The following is a 19,913-nucleotide window of genomic DNA, read 5'->3' as shown; positions in this document are numbered from 1 at the left end:
GGGGAAGGGGGAGAGCATGGGGGTGGCGGAGAGCACGCGGGGGCAGCGGAGAGCACGGGGGGCAACAGAGAGCATGGGGGGGAACAGAGAGCATGGGGGATGTGGAGAGCACAGGGAGGCAAGCGGAGAGCGTGGGGGTGATGTGGAGAGCACAAGGGGGCAACGGAGAGCATGGGGGTGATGTGAAGAGCACGGGGGGGGGGAGGTGGAGAGTATGGGCAGATGGCAGCAATAGTCTCAACCAGGTACCTGGCCAAGGCAATTCTATACTCGGTCACGGCTAGGGGGGCCCTATGGTTGAGACCCAGGGCTGTGTATTGCTTCCTGGAAACAAAATTGAGATAGTCACTTTATAACACAAGATCTCTGTTTGATAAGAAACCAGAGACAGCCATATTGGAAGTGACAGGAGGTAGATCCGATCTCCCATAACACCGAAAGTGAAAAGGTAAAAAAAAATGTGTTTCTCCTGCTAGCTTCTGCTCTTCTAGGGGCAACCTTTCATAAGGTCCATAAATGAAAATCCTTTGGTATACCACAGGTAATCACAAAACCCTTTTGCCGAGCGCGTGCCCAGACTTTTGAGGTAAGAGCCAGTGGGTACGCTTCACGGGTTGCTGGACAGTGTATTGTACAGATTCTTGGAGGATAGGCACTCATGGTCACTTTGGTGGATTCCTCACTATTTCTCCTCCGAACCATTTTCTCCCCCATGGGGCTGCTAAATCCACCGCAACAGGTGGGTTGCTACAAAACTTCTACGACACTTCAGACTCAAGGGGGAGTTGTCCTGGTTCCATTCACAGGAGAGATTGCAGGTTTCCTACCCAGCCCTGTTGGTAGTTTGCAGGGTCGGGGGTTAGCATCCACTTGCAGCAGATGGCTAGAGGCTATCGTTAGATTGTCAGGATTCCTATCCTTAAATTCCACACTTTTTTCTTTTCCTTTTCTTTCCAAAATAAGTAAGTTTGGCGATCGGTTAGACGCATCTCCACTTTATCAGCCTACCTTTTAGCCTATAAATATCTAAAAATTTTTTTGCAAAGGTCTCAGTGACGTGTCAGTTCCACTCGGAGAACAGGGTCTTCAGGTTCACCACTACCTGGGCGTCATTGCTCTTCTGGAACAATTTCTGCCACACCTACAGGTCCTCATATATATATATATATTTTTTTTTATATTCTTTGTTTTATTTTATAAATCGATTTTACAAAAAAAGAAGAAATAAGCTTTCTTTTACATACGGTACATAGCTTAATCAGTTATGCTTTACATCACATTCGATATAGCTTTTTTCCACCCCCCCCCCCCCCCGTCCCATGTAAGGGAAGAAAAAAAAGGGGGGGCTACCCCTCAGCCCCTCCCCTTATCTCACTGCCCTCCCTCTCTGTCCGCTATACCCTCTAACATAAAAAAGTATCTCTCCGTTTTCACAAATGTACACCATTGTTTCCATGTCTTTAGGTATTTTCCTTTTGTTTCTTCCATCGTGTGTATTGATTCTTCTATGGTTCTAATCCACTCAACCCTCCTGACCCATTCTTTTATTGTCGGAACCTGCTGGGTCTTCCAGTGGTGCGGAATCAAAGCTTTAGCCACGTTTAATAAATATGGGATTACTGACTGTTTATAGTGTACTACCCCCTTCTCTGAGTCATGGAGCAAGCAAACCCATGGGTGTTTTTCAACCCTTTCCCCTGTTATCAGGAATATTGTTTCTAATATCTTATCCCAGTAAAGCCCCGTACACACGAGAGAACTTATGTCCGACAGACTTCCGAAGGAGTTCTGCCGGAGTTCCGACAGAGTTCTGATGGACTTTTCGACTGAGCGGACTTGGCCACACACAATCACACCAAACTCCGACGGATTCGAACGTGATGACGTACGACTGGACTCGAATAAGGAAGTTCATAGCCAGTAGCCAATAGCTGCCCTAGCGTCGGTTTTAGTCCGTCGGAATAGCATACACACGAGCAAATTTTTCGGTAGGAACTGGGTCCAGCGGAGTTCCGTCGGAAAAATTTGAAGCATGTTCCATTTTCTAAAGTCTGTCAGAATTTTGCGAATCAAAAGTCCGTTGCAGCCCACACACGATCGAATAGTCTGACGGAATCATTCCGTCGGACTTTGGATGTTGAAAAGTCCGCTCGTGTGTACGGGGCTTAAGGTGTTATTTTAGTGCATTCCCACCACAGATGTTTAAAAGCCTCCAGTGTAGTACAGCCCCTCCAACAGGTAGGCGAAACATCGCCTCTGATCTTCTGTACCCTTGAGGGAGTCATGTACCACCTAGCTAATAGCTTATATGACATTTTGATCGTTTGTAGGTCTTTTGGTAGAGAATGAGTCATTCTAATTATTTTGTTCCTGTGATCATCATTTCTTAGTGGGCCTATCTCCCTTTCCCATTTTCCAAGGTAAGCAGGGTACTCATAATCTGTCTCCTTTCTTAATATTTTATATATTTTTGATATTCTTCTCTCAAGACTTTGAGATGACTTCAATAGTTTCTCTAATGATCTCAAATGTGTCGTACCCCGCAGTGGCTGTGGTAAACCTTGTGCAAAGTGTAAGATTTGAGTGTGTCTCCATCTATCTAGTGGTTTATGCCCCCATTCCTGTGTAATTTTCCTATAAGTTAATGTTATTTCCTTTCATCACGTCCTGAAGTGTTATTTCCACTCTATTTGCCCACCTGCTAAAATATAAGCGCTCCTCCTTCCCCGGTGGAAAATAATTTGTGTCTAATAGTGACATTAGTGGAGAGTTGTAATTCCATTTGTGTCTCTTATTTATACTGTCCAAAGTTTTTAATGTGTTCCTTGTTAACCACTTGCCGACCAGCGCACGACGATGTACGTCGACAGAATGGCACGGGCAGGAAAATGGGTGTACATGTACGTCCCTTTAAATTTGCCGCCCTGCCATCGGGAGCGCGCCGGCGGCGGCGCGCTCCCGCGCTGGTCGGGACCCCCGTGAGTCCGGTCGTGGGACCCGCGGACTCGATCGCCGCGGGCATCCCCGCGATCGTCTCACGGAGCGGCCGAATGAAGAAATGCCGTAGTAAACAACATTTCTCCATTCTGCCTAGTAACTAGTGACGCTGATCTCTGCTCCATGTGATTAGAGCAGAGATCAGTGTTCACTAAATGAAAGCCCAACCCCCCCACAGTTAGTAACACACCTCTAGGAACACTTAACCCCTACACTGCCACCCACTGGTTAACCCCTTCACTGCCAGTGCCATTTACACAGGAATCACTGCATTTATATAGCAGTGATTACTGTATAAATGACAATGGTCCCAAAAATGTGTCAAAAATGTCCGATGGGTCCCCCACAATGTTGCAGTCACAATAAAAATCGCTGATCGCCGCCATTACTAGTAAAAAATTATTAATAAAAATGCTATAAAACTATCCCTATTTTGTAAACGCTATAACTTTTGCGCAAACCAATCAATAATCGCTTATTGCGATTTTTTTTACCAAAAATATGTAGAAGAATACGCATCGGCCTAAACTGAGGGAAAAAAATGTTTTTTTATATATTTTTGGGGGATATTTATTATAACAAAAAGTAAAAAATAATGCGTTTTTTTTCAAAATTGTCGCTCTATTTTTGTTTATAGCGCAAAAAATAAAAACCGCAGGGGTGATCAAATACCACCAAAATAAAGCTCTATTTGTGGGAAAAAAAGGACGTCAATTTTGTTTGGGAGCCAGGTCACACGACCGCGCAATTGTCAGTTAAAGCGACGCAGTGCCGAATCGCAAAAAGTGGTCTGGTCTTTGACCAGCAAAATGGTCCGGTCTGAAAGTGGTTAAAGTGCTCGTGCTTACTCCTAATTCTCTAAACTGAGGTGGTATCCATATCGTCTTACCTATATTAGTTATACTCAACGTGGTTTCCAGCTCTATCCAGCTTTTCTCTTTCTTGTTGTGACGCCAGTCAATCAGTCTAGAAATCACTATTGCTTCATAGTATTTTTTAAATTCTGGTAATGCTACCCCTCCTCTGTCTTTATCTTTCACCAAAATGTTATAAGCTGTTCGTGGGCTTTTACGACCCCAAATAAACTTCACCGCCAAAGATTTTAACTAGCTAAAGTAGCTCTGAGGGAGAGGAACTGGGATCATCTGAAATGTGTAGATTACCATAGGTAGAATAAACATTTTAATTGCGTTTATCCTGCCCAACCATGTAAGTCCTTTATGCTGCATGCTCTTGAGCTGATCTTTAATTTTGTTGAGAAGGGGTATGTAGTTAGTTTCGTAAAGGTTAGTCGTTGGAGCGGTCAATTTTATGCCCAAGTAGCTCAATTCCCTTTCACTCCACTTGAAAGGGAGGTGAGCTGATATTGCTCTCCGCTCTACCTCCGACAAGTTCAAGATCTCTGACTTGGACATATTAATTTTAAAGTTCGATAACCGCCCATACTGTTCTAACTCTTTAAGAAATGTCGGGATAGTTATTCTAGGGTTGGTCATGTATAGTAGTAGGTCGTCTGCAAACGCAGCCGCTTTGTATTCTATCCCGCCCACCTGAATGTCCTGAATATCTTGGTTTCTCTGGATTGCCACCAGGAGGGGCTCCAACGTGATTATGAATAGGAGCAGTGAGAGCAGACATCCCTGTCTCGTCTCATTGAACAATTCCAAGGGGCGAGACAGGGAGTCGTTGACTCTAATTCTGGCCGTCGGATGGGTATAAAGCGACTTAATCCATCCCATCATCCTCTCACCTAGCCACAGGTGCTTCAAGGTCTCATACATAAACTCCCAATTGACTCTATCAAAAGCCTTTTCAGCATCCACCGGCAAAAGTACTGTGGGGGTTCCCCTCCTAGTGGCTTCCCGGATCAAAAATATGGACTTCAAGGAGTTGTCTCTCCCCTCCCGCCCTTGGACAAACCCCACCTGGTCTGTATGTAACCATTTCAGGAGAAACACTTTCAACCTATCTGCTATTATTGTAGCAAAAATCTTTATATCCGTATTTCGATAACTCTCCTGAGCTGCTGGGTCCTTCCCCTCTTTCAATATTAAAGCAATATGAGCGTGAAGTGCCTCCTCTACTCCAACTGTATTAAACTGTATTAAAGTACTCACACAATTTGGGGGCTAAAAACATCAAAAACTTCTTGTAATACAGGATGGAGTATCCATTGGGACCCGGGGCTTCCCCTGAGGGCTGTATTTTTTAATGCTCTCTCGATTTCCTCTATCGATATGGGAGCTTCTAAAGCCTCCATATCCTCCTTCTCCCCTCTGGGGAGGTCCAGGCCACGTAAGTACTCCCCTATTGCTTGTTTCCATTCTACCTTGTTTCCACCTCTCGGGTTCATATTATAGAGGGCACTATAATAAGCATGGAAATTTTCAATTTCCAGTGTGGCGAATTGCATATCCCCCCTTCTGTCCCTTACCATTGTGATAAAGGTCCTGTTCTTATACTCCTTCACTCTTTTCGCCAACCATTTGCCTGACCTATTTCCCCATTGGTATCTATCCTTGTTTATGTTATGAAATGCTGACTTCCTCTCCTGTTCAACGCACTCCTCTAGCTCGTTTTTTTTTTGCTATCAGCTCTTGTCTTCCCCGGATCCCCTTGGGTCTAGTTTTTTGCTATAATTCCTGGATCTCCTTATATAGCTGGGCTTTCTTTTTCTCCCTTTCTTTCTTTTTCCCCCGCTCCAATCCCAATCAGGATCCCTCTTATAACAGCTTTGTGTGTTTGCCAGAGTGTAGCTCTGGGGATTTCTACCATATCATTTGACTCAAAAAAATACGTCAGCTCATGCTCGATCTTATTTATCACTTCTTGATCCTGAATAAGTGAGTCGTTTAACTTCCAAGTGTTCCCTACTCCCCTATCACCTTGTACCTCTATTTGTATTACTACTGGGGCATGGTCTGACAGAGTAGTAGACTTAATTTCTGCCTTTTTGAGCTTTGTCACTAACTGATGTTCTATTAATATGTAGTCTAATCTGGAGAAAAAGTTATGGGCCGCAGAGAAGTATGTGTAAACCCGTTCTTTTAGATGGTTAATGCTCCATGAGTCTTGTAGCTGCCACTTGGCCAGAGCTTTCTTGACTGCTCTTTGTTTTTGCTCCGACACTCGGGTTTCTCCCCCTGAAGTATCTAACCTTGAGTCAAATATTCAGTTCAAGTCTCCAGCCACAATCAGTTTACCATCCTTAAAGTCCGCCAGTCTTTTTAAGACCTTCTTAAAGCGGGAGTCCACCGGGACTCCGCGTTTTTTTTTTTTTTTAAAAGCCAGCAGCTACAAATACTGCAGCTGCTGACTTTTAAAATAGTGACACTTACCTGTCCAGCGCGCCCACGATGTCGGCACCCGAAGCCGATCTCTAGGTCGCCTGTCGGGTCCTGCCGCCGCCATCTTGGGTATGGGAATCAGGAAATGGAGCCTTTCGGCTTCATTTCCCGGTTCCCTACTGCGCATGCGCGAATCGCGCTGCGCAATAAGGACGCTCCCCGCTGCCTCTGGGATCTGTGTGTTTCCCAGCAGGCAGCGGGGCACTTGCGGGAAGGGGCGGGCACTTGCGGAAAGGGGCGTAAGTTACGCCCCTTTCCGCAGAGAGCTATCCCGGAAGTGGGTGCAGTTACCTGGATTATCCAGGTAACTGCACCCCCCTCCCCCCTGAAAGGTGCCGATTGTGGCACCGGAGGGGGGGAGGGTTCCGATGAGCGGAAGGTCCACTTTAGGGTGGACCTCCGCTTTAAGGAATCTATCCGGGTTCTTATTTGGTGCATATACTTTTACTATTGTACATTTCATATGAAACAATTTACCTTTTATAAACAAATACCTTCCCTCTGGGTCAGCCAAGCGCTCCTCTACTTCAAAACTAGATGTCCTATTAAAACCAATGGCCACTCCTCTTGAGTGTGCCGATGGCGTATCTCCATAAAACCACAGTGGAAATTGAAATGAGGCTAATTTGAAGCTTACGTAATATACGTCTCCTGTAGACATACTACATTTGCTCCAAAAAATTGAAGTTAGTTATTGATTTTGTACCTTTTTTCCTTTGTATTAAGGCCCCTGACATTATACGTGATCACATTAATCACTACCATGGGTTAATGCTCAAGAAGTTCACAGGACCGCTTGCGATGACCCAGAGGGCTCCTAGCTGAAGGACAGAGAGGGAGTGAAGAAAAAAACAAAAAAAAAACACAAAACCCACACACATCCCGTCCACTGTACTCCCTCCCACCCTCCCCCCCCCCCCAGAGTACCCCTTTTTTTGTTGAATTTATGGGTTGGGTGAACCTCTTCCTGATATCTCCTTCTCTCCATAGTTACCTGGGGGCTCCCACCCTCAGCCATCCAGGGAAACCCCTCCCTACCCCCAGCCATCTCCCCCCCTTTCCCTCCCCTCTTATCCCTTAGTTCCCCTCCACAACCCCCTCCGTTTTGCCAGCACCCTAATGCTATTTTATCTCTTCCCCCTCGCTTGTCTCTGCTACTCTCCCTCTCTTCCATCTTGGTTTTCTTTGAACAGTCCTTACTCCTCCTTCCTCCCCCCATCCAGGTAATGGGGGTGGAGGGATATCTAAGCGTTCGCAGAATCCCCTCAGGTCTTCTGGGAAGCGCAGGACCGTGGAACGTCCATCTCTCTTTCCTCTCAAACAAGCTGGGAAGCCCCATTGGCATGATATCCCTACGGCTACCATCCGTTCTGTGAGGGGTTTTAATAATCTCCTTCTCATTAGCGTCTCTGTTGCTAGATCTGAGTACACCTGCAGTTCTACGCCCTCGTAAGATACTCTGGGGAGTGCCCTTATTTTCCCCATTATTTGCATTTTCTCTTCAGCGTAGTGAAATCTCACTATCACATCTCTTGGACTTTCTGACCTTACTGCTGACTGTCGTGTGATCCTATGTATTCTATTTTTAGAGTTTCTATGGATTCTCTATCTAGTAATGGGTTAAATAGCTGTTGGGCTATATTGCTTAATTCTGCGTTGCCATATTTCTCAGGGAGACCTCTGATGTGTACATTCTTCCTCCTACTTCGGTTCTCTTGATCCTCTAGTCTGTACTGGAGGTCTCTGTTCACTTTCTGTGATTTCATCTAGCCTTTGTTCTTGGGTATCAAGTCTTTCCTCTATCTCCTCCACCCTCTCTAGGACCAAACCTATGTCCGCCCTTACCCCCAATATTTCTGCTTTCAGAGATGCTTCCATTTTTGCAAGCATCTCTGCTAGCATCTCCTTTATTGATGGGGTATCTTCCTGAGATATGGGTTGTCTGCTTCTTTCCCTTCCAGATTCCTCCTCTACACCTCTTGTCTCCTCCCTCTCCTCCTGGAAATTGACACTACTTTTTGAGCTGTCACCTGTATCTTTTGGCCCCCCTGCCTTAGTCCCATTTGCCTTCCCCCCTTTACTATCTTCGTGGGTCTTCTGTCTGCTGAGGCCTGATCTCCGAGTTATTCCTAGCTTAAGACTCCCCTGTGCCTCTTCTGTTGTGCTGGTGTTATTTGCCATATACCGTTGAATGCCACCCGGAGTTGCTGCTGATGGTAGATTTTTACCCGTTTTACCTGTTTTCCCCCTCATTTTTCTCGAACTACTACAGATATATATCCGCCTAAAATTCCAACGCAAAAAACAAAAAAACAAAAAAAAAACAAAAGGAGAGTGAATGGTCTATTAAGAGTCCACGTGATTTACTCTGTCCACCGGTCCCAGCTTATTCTGCGGACTCCTCTCACTCATATACATTAGGGCCAGCTGCCTTGTTCAGTAGTGCTGGAGCACTACAGGGGTACCTCAAGGTTCAGTCGACAAGGTCCTATCCTGTGCTTTATTACTCAAATTACCTCCAACTGTTTCTCATGGATTATACCAATCAGGCTCCCCACCAGCCACTTAACTCACAACAATTGTGTCGGCAGGGGCCGTTGATCTCCAGCACCAACAGCGATCTTCTAGGCTATTTTAACCTTAGTTCTTTTAGCAACACATTGAATATTCAAAGGTGTAGGAACTCGATAGAGGCCACCATTTACCCGTTGAAGATGATCCCCTTCATCCAGCCCTTGTGTACCAGTAACCGGCCTCAAGGTTATATTGTCCGAAGCTTTACACCGTACTCAAGGTCGCTAGTTTTTTTTGACCATCTCCTCTGGTACTAAAAAAAACAAAAAAAAAACAAAAAAAGAGATAGCGAGGGGTGACTTTGGCTGCCCAGATAACGAATTATTGTCCCCAGCCTCTTATACATCTTCCCATGTCGCGATATGGTATTAAAATGGTGGCTTTGTATGTGACAAAATAAACAGTTGTGCCCTGGCCACCGTCTTAAAGGTCTCGGGGGGCCTTGCCACTCTCGTCCAATGCTCAATACTCAATCACAGTCCCACCTTTGTGTTTGTTGCTTGCAAGCCTTATAAAGCTTTTTCCTAATAAATAGGAGCGGGCCTTAGGCTACTGGTAATTGGCAGAGAAAGAGGAATAGTTGCTGTTATCAAGCTATGTTCTTAATATCACTTCTCAATACTGCAATAACAACAATCCATGCTACTCTCCGGTAAAACCCGCTTGTACTATGATGCTCATGGTATGCAGATATTATAAAGCTTTAACAAGATGTGAGAAGTCTATAAGTCTATCAGGAAGGCGATCAGTTGCAATGTCTCCAGGCTAGGGATCGTCTGTGGGGTACTTAGCGATTATCCAGCACTGATACAATTCCGTTTGCTACTGCCATGTAATAACATAAATGGAAGTTAGAGATTGAGCATGCTTGCCGTCTACTCACCACTCTGGACCCTAGGACGTTATTAAATAGTCGCCTGCTGCCTTTCCATTTTGTAACTTCTTGTCCGTGCATACCCCACCTTTAGATCTGCTGGGGGGTCCTTCGGTCATCCCAATCTGCTCTCCTCTCTTACCTTGAGCAGCCTGTCACTCTCTTTCGCTTTGTACTGAGGCTGATCCAGGCGTTAGTGGGGCTGTCCGGACCGTCAGGTGGATTCAAACCCGCTCAGGTGATCCTGGTGTATGGCGCGCTCACTCCCAGCCAATCAGCTGTTCACCTCTGCGGCCAGCGCTTAGTGCCAGGCATAAGCGGGGGGGGGGGGGGAGGTCTCACTGCGGGGGTCCGCCGGCTCTCTCCTCTATACAGCCAGCAGCGGGTGAGAAAAAGGCTCTCCAGGGGGTTCGAATGCACCGGGGTGACGGGAGGACGCCCTGAACGTGCCTATGTCATGGTGCTCCACCCCCTGGGAGGCCCTTACAGGTCCTCATATATACCCCCCAGAGATATGACTGAGTTATCAGCTTTCAAAAAAAAAGAAAAAGGGGAAGAAAAGCCAACTTTTTGCAATCCAACATTTAAAGTGCCTTTGGGGACTCTACTAGTTCCTCTGTTTTGCTTCCATCAGAGAAGGGCAGTGACAGTCAGGAAGAGAATTATGAGGACAGATACCTCTACTTCTTGGATGACTTCTCAGTGTCTCAGCCTTCTGGGTACAATGCTATCATACATACCGATGATTCCTTGGGTGCATGGGCACCTGTGCCAGTTTCAACTACAACAGTGGAAACAGGGTCTGGCACAGTTATTAACAGTGTCATGCAGTATGTATAGTGGTCCCCGGTGATGCAAAGACCTTGAGGATGTCAAGAACCGTTAGAACCACTGGAATGGATCATTGTTATGAATCATATTGACAAGATAGCCAGAAAGGCGCACTACGAGAGACTGTCAGTCAAGGCAAACAGAGATTCCCAGCCAAGAAGGTTAGTCTTGAAAGCACTGGAAGTTCGAACAGCCTTTTTTATTACTTTGGCCTTGCTACACAAAATCAAGGGAAGACCAGTCATCTTGCGGTTGAGTGAAAGGACAGTAATTGCATATATTCGGCTCCAGGGAGGAACGTGTGGCAATATGCTGTTGAGAGATGTAAAACCCATAATGTCTGGGTTGGAAGATCACCAGCAAATTCCGGAAGCAATTTACCTCCAGACTGTCCCTTGCTAGAGCACAAGTGGGAAACTGGTCCACAGATGGCCTGCCACAGACAGACTTCTTTGCTTCTCACAGCTATTACCAACTTAAGAAGATGTCTGACTCAGTTTCCGCACCTCAAGGCAGAGAGGACAGAGGCTAATTTTTCTCCATGAGACTGCAATCAAGCCTACAGTATATACATTGCCCCTAACTTCTCGCCTAATGAAATTCCTTTTAAAGCTGTCAAGAATGCACATGGTAGTCACAACCACTCCTCCATTCTGAAAATGGCAGTCTTGGTTCTTCCTTGCCATTCACTTCAGAATACAGAAGCCAATTTTCCTTCGCATATGCGCAGACCAGAGATACAAGCATGGTGGCTGGAAGGGGATGCCGGAGAACCAAGCTTGCGCCAGAGTTGCCCCAGAGTGATCTCTACTTTGTGGAGTGCAAAAAGGCACTCTACTAACAACTTCTATGCCACGATCTGGAACAAGTTTGCCTTTTTTCTTTTTGGCATGGCGAGATATTGATCCTACTGCGCCTCTGGTGGCAGCTGTTCTGGACTTATTGTAGGCCAGATTAGACATAAGCCTTACCCTATACTCTTTTGAGGTTGCCAGGTGTCAGCTATGTTGGCAATGACAAGGTTTAAATTGGCCGAAGATCCTTTAGTTTGCACAAATTTTGAAGACAGTCATGAACATTTGTCAACCGCGTAAGAGAATCTTTTACAGTAAAGTACTAAGCAGTATCTAGCGCAAAAACGTCAAACAGAAGGCTGTTTGAGTTTTAAGCTCTTAGAGCTTCAGGAAAGCATATTACTTGTGTGACAGAAGGAGTAGAGTTGCATCCTGTAGATCATCTTATATCAGGGGTAGCGACAGCCCTCCATCTAACAATCATCTGTCCATTGCCTACCTTTCCAGATGTTCACGCAAGAAAATCACACAAATTGGTTGTTCTCAGAACCTGAAAGAGGTTTCTATGCACAATTGCTCTTTTCAGATCATATAAGTCTTTCATTGTTCCTGCTGGAATTTTATCAGGCAAGAGAGGTTACCTGCTGGACTCTAGCAGGCTTGATTGTGCAGATGGGCGATGGGTTGTGAGCCTCCTTCAGTGGCAGGATGCATACTCTTCCAGAGTGGTTGCGGCCTCATATGCAGCCCAGTTGAAAGCATCTATGGAATCAATCTACAGGAAAGTGTCATGGTCTTCCCAGCATACCTTTTTAACCTTTACAGAGTAGATCTGGGTGCCTTGTCATCAGTGGGCTCCGGAGGAATGACTGTTCAGTCTTCTGTTCCACTTTAATTTAAAAAAATATATGTTTTTTTCAAGTAGAACCCACCCTGTCAGCTAGTTATATATCACTAGTATGCTGCCATGGTGGCATCGGGAAAACAGAAAATTGTATCAAATACTTACCGCAATTTTCCTTTCCTGATGCCAATCCATGACAGCATACGGACCCACCCTTGTGCATTTCAGTATCTAGCTAATTACGAAGAATGGAACGGGGCCTAACTAAGCTTTTAATTATGCTATTCATTGGTCCTGAGGGAGTGAAAGAAAGGCGGAGCCTATCACCAGTATGCTGCCATGGATTGGTGTCAGGAAAGGAAAATTATGGTAAGTATTTGATACAATTTTCAGCTTTTTTTCATATTGGAAAGAGTAGGGCAGGGATTTGTTGCCATCTGTGTCCTATTGGAGAGATTTACTTTCCCTCCCTGTGCCAAAACAGGAAGTGAGAGGAAATCCTTCCAAAGTGAGGGGATCCCGGTGTGTCACTGTGATCACCATAACTAGTGTCCACATTGGAAGGTTTCACCAGTCTTGTGATACACAAATTTTTGCCACAGTTTCTTTTTCAGCTCTGTGCCTCCAGCCTGCTCAATGGACACTGATTCAGTATAATCGCCTTTGTCTAAGAAACAAGAAGGTGACCCAGGCAGCTATAAGACATCAGTCTAAAGCTGGCCATACACTATGCAAAATTCACTCAGTGGGTGTCCCTGTTGCCAGCTACCCCCCCAACATTCCTCCAATTAAATAACAAAAAGCCAAAAAATGACTGGCTGGTAGTGCCGGCTTTCATAATGCAATAGCTGCAGCGGGAGATTGCACCTGTACTAGCATGGATGGAGGAATCATTCAAATTTTTTTTCATTCAGCCCACAGGCTGAATGAAAAAAAAACTGTGTATGGCCAACTGTAAACCTGAACTCCTGGAAAACAGCTAAGTACACAGATAAAATACATACTGTATACCGTATTTATCGGCGTATGACACGCATCCCAAGTTTAGGAGGGAATTTTAAGGAAAAAACTTTTTAAGGAAAAAAACTTACATTTAAATGCCCATCAATGCAGCCTTATCAGTGTCCATCTGCAGCCTTGCACAGCGTCCATCTGCATGCTTGTCAGTGTCATTTACAGTCTTGCAGCCTTTTCAGTGTCATTTGCAGCCTTGCAGCCTTCTCAGTGTCATTTGCAGCCTCGCAGCTTTGTCAGTGTCCATCTGCAGCCTTCTCAGTGTCATTTGCAGCCTTGCCCAGGCTGCAGTTAAACTGCAGTGATATGTCAATGTCACTGCAGTTTGAAAATGGCACCGCCGAGATACACAGAGCCGATCCTGTGTATCTCAGCTCCACTCACAGTCCCGCCCTGTGATGGACATAACACAGGTCCAATGGCGGGACTGGGCGTGACTGTGAGCAGAGCCGAGTGCCGCCCATATACATACATAGCCAAGTGTACTCGGCTAGGCTCGGATAGCTCCGCTCACAGTCACGCCCAGCCCCTGTGTTTTGTCCATCATAGGGTGTGACTGGGTGTGACTGTGCGCAGAACTAGCCGAGGATAGCCGAGTATACTCGGCTATGTATAGATATCGGCGGCGCTCGCTCCTTCCCCTGATTTTAAGGGGGAAAAAATGCGTGTTATACGCCGATAAATACGGTATGTGTTATATTACCTGTCAAAAGACTACTATTTCTGTCCATTCCAGAGATTTGCACAGCTATAACACACAGCATAACCCTGTCTGTCTGTCACACTTACAGGTCTTGTTCCTCCTCCAGCCTGTGAATGGACAGTGAAAAGAGAAGCAGCAGACTGATAAGCTTATCTCTCTATGACTCTGTTCTCCCCTCCTTTCGGCATCCTCCCTCCTCTGCAACATAACTGTTTGACTTCATGTGCTGCTTCTTCTTTCCACAGTCTGAGCTTTGCTGTACACAGACTGCAAGAGGCTGATATGAGGTCAAAAACAGGTACTTACACTGGTTGAATTAAAAACAAAATACATTTAATGATGTATTAGTAAATACAGATGTTGTAAGCCCTTACATGTAGTGAATGTAAGCCCTGTTGTAAGCCCTTACATGTAGTGAACATACAGTGAAGTGACTGGCCTGAAGTGATACACAGAGATGAAACAAATCCTTCTACATAAGATGTACATGTTTATCTACAACTGTCTGTCCCATACATCCTTTCAAAATGCAGAATTTACACAGGATCTCTCAGCTCTAAAAAATGGGGGTGGAGAGCTGTGAGGAGTGCTCAAAGAGCTGAATGGAGGGAAGAGACACATCCCCCTTCACAGAGAACACAGGAACAGAGTTAAGGCTGTCAGTCACAGGCTGTGCCCTCCCCTGTCACCTTTTTTCTCTTGGTGTCAAGAAAACTTCTCAGAAGTGACTTATGCTTATAGCAGAGGAACAAGGCAATGGATAGAAATTACACTTAGGCCGCGTACACACGCGGGGACTGTTCGCCCAACTTTGTCCGTCAAACAGTTTCGGCAAACAGTCCGCTCAAAATTAGCATGGACGGACATGGCCACACACGACGAACGAACAGTTTGCTGAAACCGTGCGCGATGACGTGAACGGCACGTACGACGGGACGAAAAATACGACGTCCTATACACTGCATTATAACTTTCGGCGTGTAAATCCTTTCTGAGCATGCGCGGAACTTAGTTTGACGAACAAGCCTACACACGAGGGGACTGTTCAGCGGACTGTTCGCTGAAACTGTCCGCTGAAAGCCCACACACGAGCGGACTGTCCGCCGAAACACTGTTCGGCGGACAAAGTTGGGCGAACAGTCCCCGCGTGTGTACGCGGCCTTACTACTCTGGACTGAGACAAGTACATATTATGGAGGGATATGCTTTGTTCATACTTCATGTCTGAGGTTTACACCCCCTTTAATTTGTGCTTGGTATAACTGAACTTCTTGTCTGTGCAATGTGACAGAAGTGTGTGAATCAAAAGACTGGCTTAGAACCCCTGTCATGTTTTTATTGATTTCTGTGTCCCTGCTGGGGACTATTGTCACTGAAAAAGAAAGCAATGAATCATAGTCACCAGAATAGTGAGGACACTTATTCTAGTGACAACTGTCTATGGGGGGGAGACTTCCTCTCACTTCTACAGGACAAGAAGTGAAGGCAAATCTCTGCAAATTGAAACAAGCTGATTGGTTTTAATCCTTCTCTAAGTTGTTAAAAGAATTAGGCCCCTTTCACACTAACGTCCCGTTCAGGCCCGCCTGTCAGTTTTTCAGGCGGACCTGAACGGGTGCTCCATAGAGCTCTATGGAGCGTCGGATGTCAGCGGTGACAAGTCCGCTGACATCCGACCCGCTCCGATCCGAAAAAGTGTAACGGAGGAAAAAGCTATTTTTCCATCCGTCTGCGGATCGGATCGGATGACGACGGGCACTGCGGTCCGTCGTCATCCGATCTCCCATAGGGGAGAGCGGCGCTGTGACAGGTCCGTCCCTGCGCAGTGTGCGGAGACAGACCTGTCATCTCCCTGCTCAGCGGGGATCGGCGGAGTGATCCCCGCTGAGCAAACGGACATCCACGGGGCGGATCAGCACTGATCCGCCCCGTGTGAAAGGACCCTTAAACAAAAAAAATAAAAGTCCAATTTCAGGCTAAATTGTTATTTATTTAAAAAAAAGTCCCCCATGCAGTGTTTTAAAGGAGAAGTAGGCCCAAAGTTCTTTTGGCCCTATTTCTCCTGTTGGTCACAGAAGTGCACTTCATTTTGCCCTCAGCCAATACAGGTAGCAGGCTAAAGTTCACTGTTGGCCGACGTCTTTCCACTGGAAGACCAGCCGCTCCTGCTCCTCCACAGCCTAGCACTCCAGTGAGCACTGGAGGGGGCAAAACACTGTCAGTCACCGGCTCTCTGCTCAGTGCAGACTAAGACCTGAGGGATCAGCAGTCTTTGATCACTCAGTTCTTGGTTTAGTGGTACAGCTGCAGTCGTCTAGGTGAGTATGCTTGTTTTTTTAGATTCCTGAAATTCTCTTTTAAGAAAAAGTTGGGATCCATCCAGATTCCTGGATCGCCAGCTGACTCAACCTCTCAGTGCACCACTGGGAGACTGAACCAGCTGCTCCTGCCCCCTCCACAGCCCAGCAGTCCAGTGAGCACTGGAGGGGCAAAATAGTCAGTCACTGGCTCTCTGCTCAGTGCAGACCAAGACCTGAGGGATCAGCAGTCTTTGATCACTCAGTTCTCAGTCTAGTGGCTCAGCTGCAGTCATCTAGGTGAGTATGTTTGTTTAGATTCCTGAAATTCTCTTTTAAGAAAAACATTTAAAAATGCAAGCATCCCTTACTGCAGTACTTACTTTCAATCCAAAATCCTGCAAGTACCTCTTCAGCTGCAGTCATCTAGGTGAGTATGTTTGTTTAGATTCCTGAAATTCTCTTTTAAGAAAAACATTTAAAAATGCAAGCATCCCTTGCTGCAGTACTTACTTTCAATCCAAAATCCTGCAAGTACCTGTTCACCACAAGATGACTTCAGTTTCCAGGTGTCATTCAACCTATGAGTGCTGGTGTGAGTGAGTGATCCAGCTGCTCCACAGTCTGGTGTTCCAGTGGGCACTGGAGGGGCAAAACAGACTGTCAGTCACCGGCTCCCTGCTTAGTGAAGACTGAGACCTGAGTGATCAGCAGTCCTTGACCACTCAGTTCTCGATCTAGAGGTGGTGGGGGGCAGCTGGTGAGTATGATTGTTTGTTTAGATGCCTGAACTTCTCTTTTAGGGAAAAAAAATACAAACATCCTTTGTTACAGTACTTACTTTCAATCCAAAGCTGGGCCCTGCAGTACCTCTTCACCACAAGATGTCTTTGATTACCCGGTGTCATTCAACCTATGAGTGCAGGGCATCATGGCAGGGCTGTTTTTAAGGCAGGGAAAAAGGGGCAGTTGCCATGGGCCCTGTCATATTTGTTGGGCCCAAAGCAGCTGACTCATACTTGCCAACTATCCTGGTTAAAATTCCCTCGTCCCTTGAGGTTTTAGTCCCCTGCTGTGTCTCAATATCTCAGTGTGAAGTGCCACTACTAATGCTGCCCAGCTCTGCCCTTTTGTTGTGTACAGATGACTCATCTGCAGATCCTGTGTTTACATGTAAATTACCAGCATTCATATGTAAATAGCGGCGGCCGGTGGCATTGATATGTATATCTTGCCCCCCTGAGGTCATATCCACAGTAATCTCTAGCAGCCAATCAACAAGCGCAAATCATGTGCTGTAACCTTCACCAACTAATCAGTGAGCTGTAATGTGTGCTGTAACCTCTAGCAACCAGTCAGTGAGCGGTAATGATACACTGTAACCTCTGGCAACCAATCGCAATAGCTGCCTGATCTGATTCAGTAAACTGATTTTGAGTCTAGCTGCTATTTATTGTATGTCTCAGAGCAGGTGGAGAGCAAAACTGCATGGGGGGGGGGGGGGGGGGCCCAAGAAAAGTTTTGCCCAGGGTCCAATCAATATTAAAGACGGCCCTGCAGTATAAGGGAGTATCACCTTGGCCCCCTTTACTTATGCTGTATTGAAGTCCCGATGTCAGTACTGCTCTCTGCATCAATGAGGATCACCCAGCCCAAAGAAGACTGGTGAGTTAAAATAAAATAAAAATAAATAAACTGTTGCATGCACACTGATTTAAAACTTGTTATTTTATTAGTGTCATAAAGATATCATATTTACAATGCAGCTATATATAAATACCTTTAGGTTAATCACTGTGGGCACATAAATTTGAAAAGTATACAAGAAAACCCATTAAACAAACAAATGACACAGATGATTATATATTCAATAACATTACATTAGATGCCCCATTAGGAAACTGTCACTATTTCACCAGCTTAATAAATAAGAAAACTGTCCACACGACGGGGGCAGTTCAATAACGGATTTGCATCACATTTTTGTCAGTGTGTATGTAAGTCAAATTCATGAAAACCCTGCGACATGTCCATTGTCACTACCAACACGTACGACAAATTCAAATAGTTCTTATTTATGGCACTTTTACTTTATGATGCCGTAGATGCGACCGATACATAAAGGAATACTGTACTGCCATATCAGTGATCAGGTAAGTAAGACATCTTCCATGTTGGAGAAAGTTGTTGATTGTGTCACAAGCTTAATTAGTGTGTCACATTTTTGAGACAATTTTGCAACAAAATTTATCTTTGAGACCTACGTCACAATGTGTCTATGGCCGATAAAACTAGATGATAGAGCTGCATCTTTACCACCCCCTTCCTAATCTGCAAAGGCAACTGTATGAGAGTACAGTAAAACCTCAGATTATTTTTTTTAAATCCGCTGTCTCACAAGACAAGCAGGATTCAAGCCTCTGGGGTGAGCGGTACTGAATTTGCCAGAGGTACGGGGGCGCCTGAGATGCTCGGAGACACTCAGAGACGCTCAAAGACACTCTGAGAAACCCTGAGACACTGGGAGACGCTCCGAGACACTCTGAGACGCTTGGAGACGCCCGGAGATGCTCTGAGACAGTTGGAGATGCTCTGAAACACTCGGAGATGCTCAGAAACACATTTGGAGACACTCTGAGATGCTCAGGGACGCTCGGAGATGCTCTGAGTCACTCTAAGATGCTCAGGGACGCTCGGACACTCTGAGATGCTCAAAGACACTCTGAGACATTCAGAGACGCTCGGAGATGCTCTGAGACACTCTGAGATGCTCAGGGACGCTCGAACACTCTGAGACACTCAAAGACACTCTGAGACACTCAGAAATGCTCTGAAACACTCAGAGACGCTCAGAGACACTCTGAGATGCTCGGAGACACTCTGAGATGCTCTGAAACACTCTGAGACACTCTGAGACGCTCAAAGACGCTTGGAGACACTCTGAGATGCTCGGAGACGCTTGGAGACACTCTGAGATGCTCAAAGCCACTCTGAGACGCTCAGAGGATTGTAGACACTATGAGATGCTCAGGGACACTCTGAGATGCTCGGAGACGCTTGGAGACACTCTGAGATGCTCAAAGACACTCTGAGACACTCAGAGGATTGGAGACACTCTGAGACACTCAGGGACACTCTGAGATGCTCGGAGACACTCTGAGATGTCTCTGAGGCGCTCAGAGACACTCTGAAATGCTCGGAGACACTCTGAGATGCTCATAAACACTCTGAGACGCTCTGAAATACTCTGAAATGCTCTGAGATGCTCTGAGACACTCTGAGATGCTCGGAATGCTTGGGACACTCTGAGACGCTCAGAGATGCTCTGGGACACTCTGAGACACTCAGAGATGCTCGGAAAAACTCAGTTCCCGAGTTTCTCTGGCGCTCCCCCACCTCTGGCCACATGCAGTACTGTATACACTAGCAGTGACACTAGAACAAATTATCTGAGTTTCCATTGATTCCCATTGGGGAAACTCGCTAGCAAGCATTCTTCTGGAAAAAATGATGCTTGTAATCCAAGGTACTACTGTATACACATGCCACAGCTGCGATGTTTTGCATTCTGGTGCGGCACAAATTTATTACCACTTTCTTGTTCCAGCATGGTTGTTCTGTACACAATGCTAGCTCCC

Source organism: Lithobates pipiens, unplaced genomic scaffold (genome assembly GCF_037356315.1).
Source record: "Lithobates pipiens isolate NorthernLeopardFrog02 unplaced genomic scaffold, aLitPip1_a1.2 Scaffold_8, whole genome shotgun sequence".
In the NCBI taxonomy this organism is placed as follows: Eukaryota; Metazoa; Chordata; class Amphibia; order Anura; family Ranidae; genus Lithobates; species Lithobates pipiens.
The sequence above is the reverse complement of the archived record's forward strand: the minus strand, read 5'-3'. Positions refer to the sequence as shown.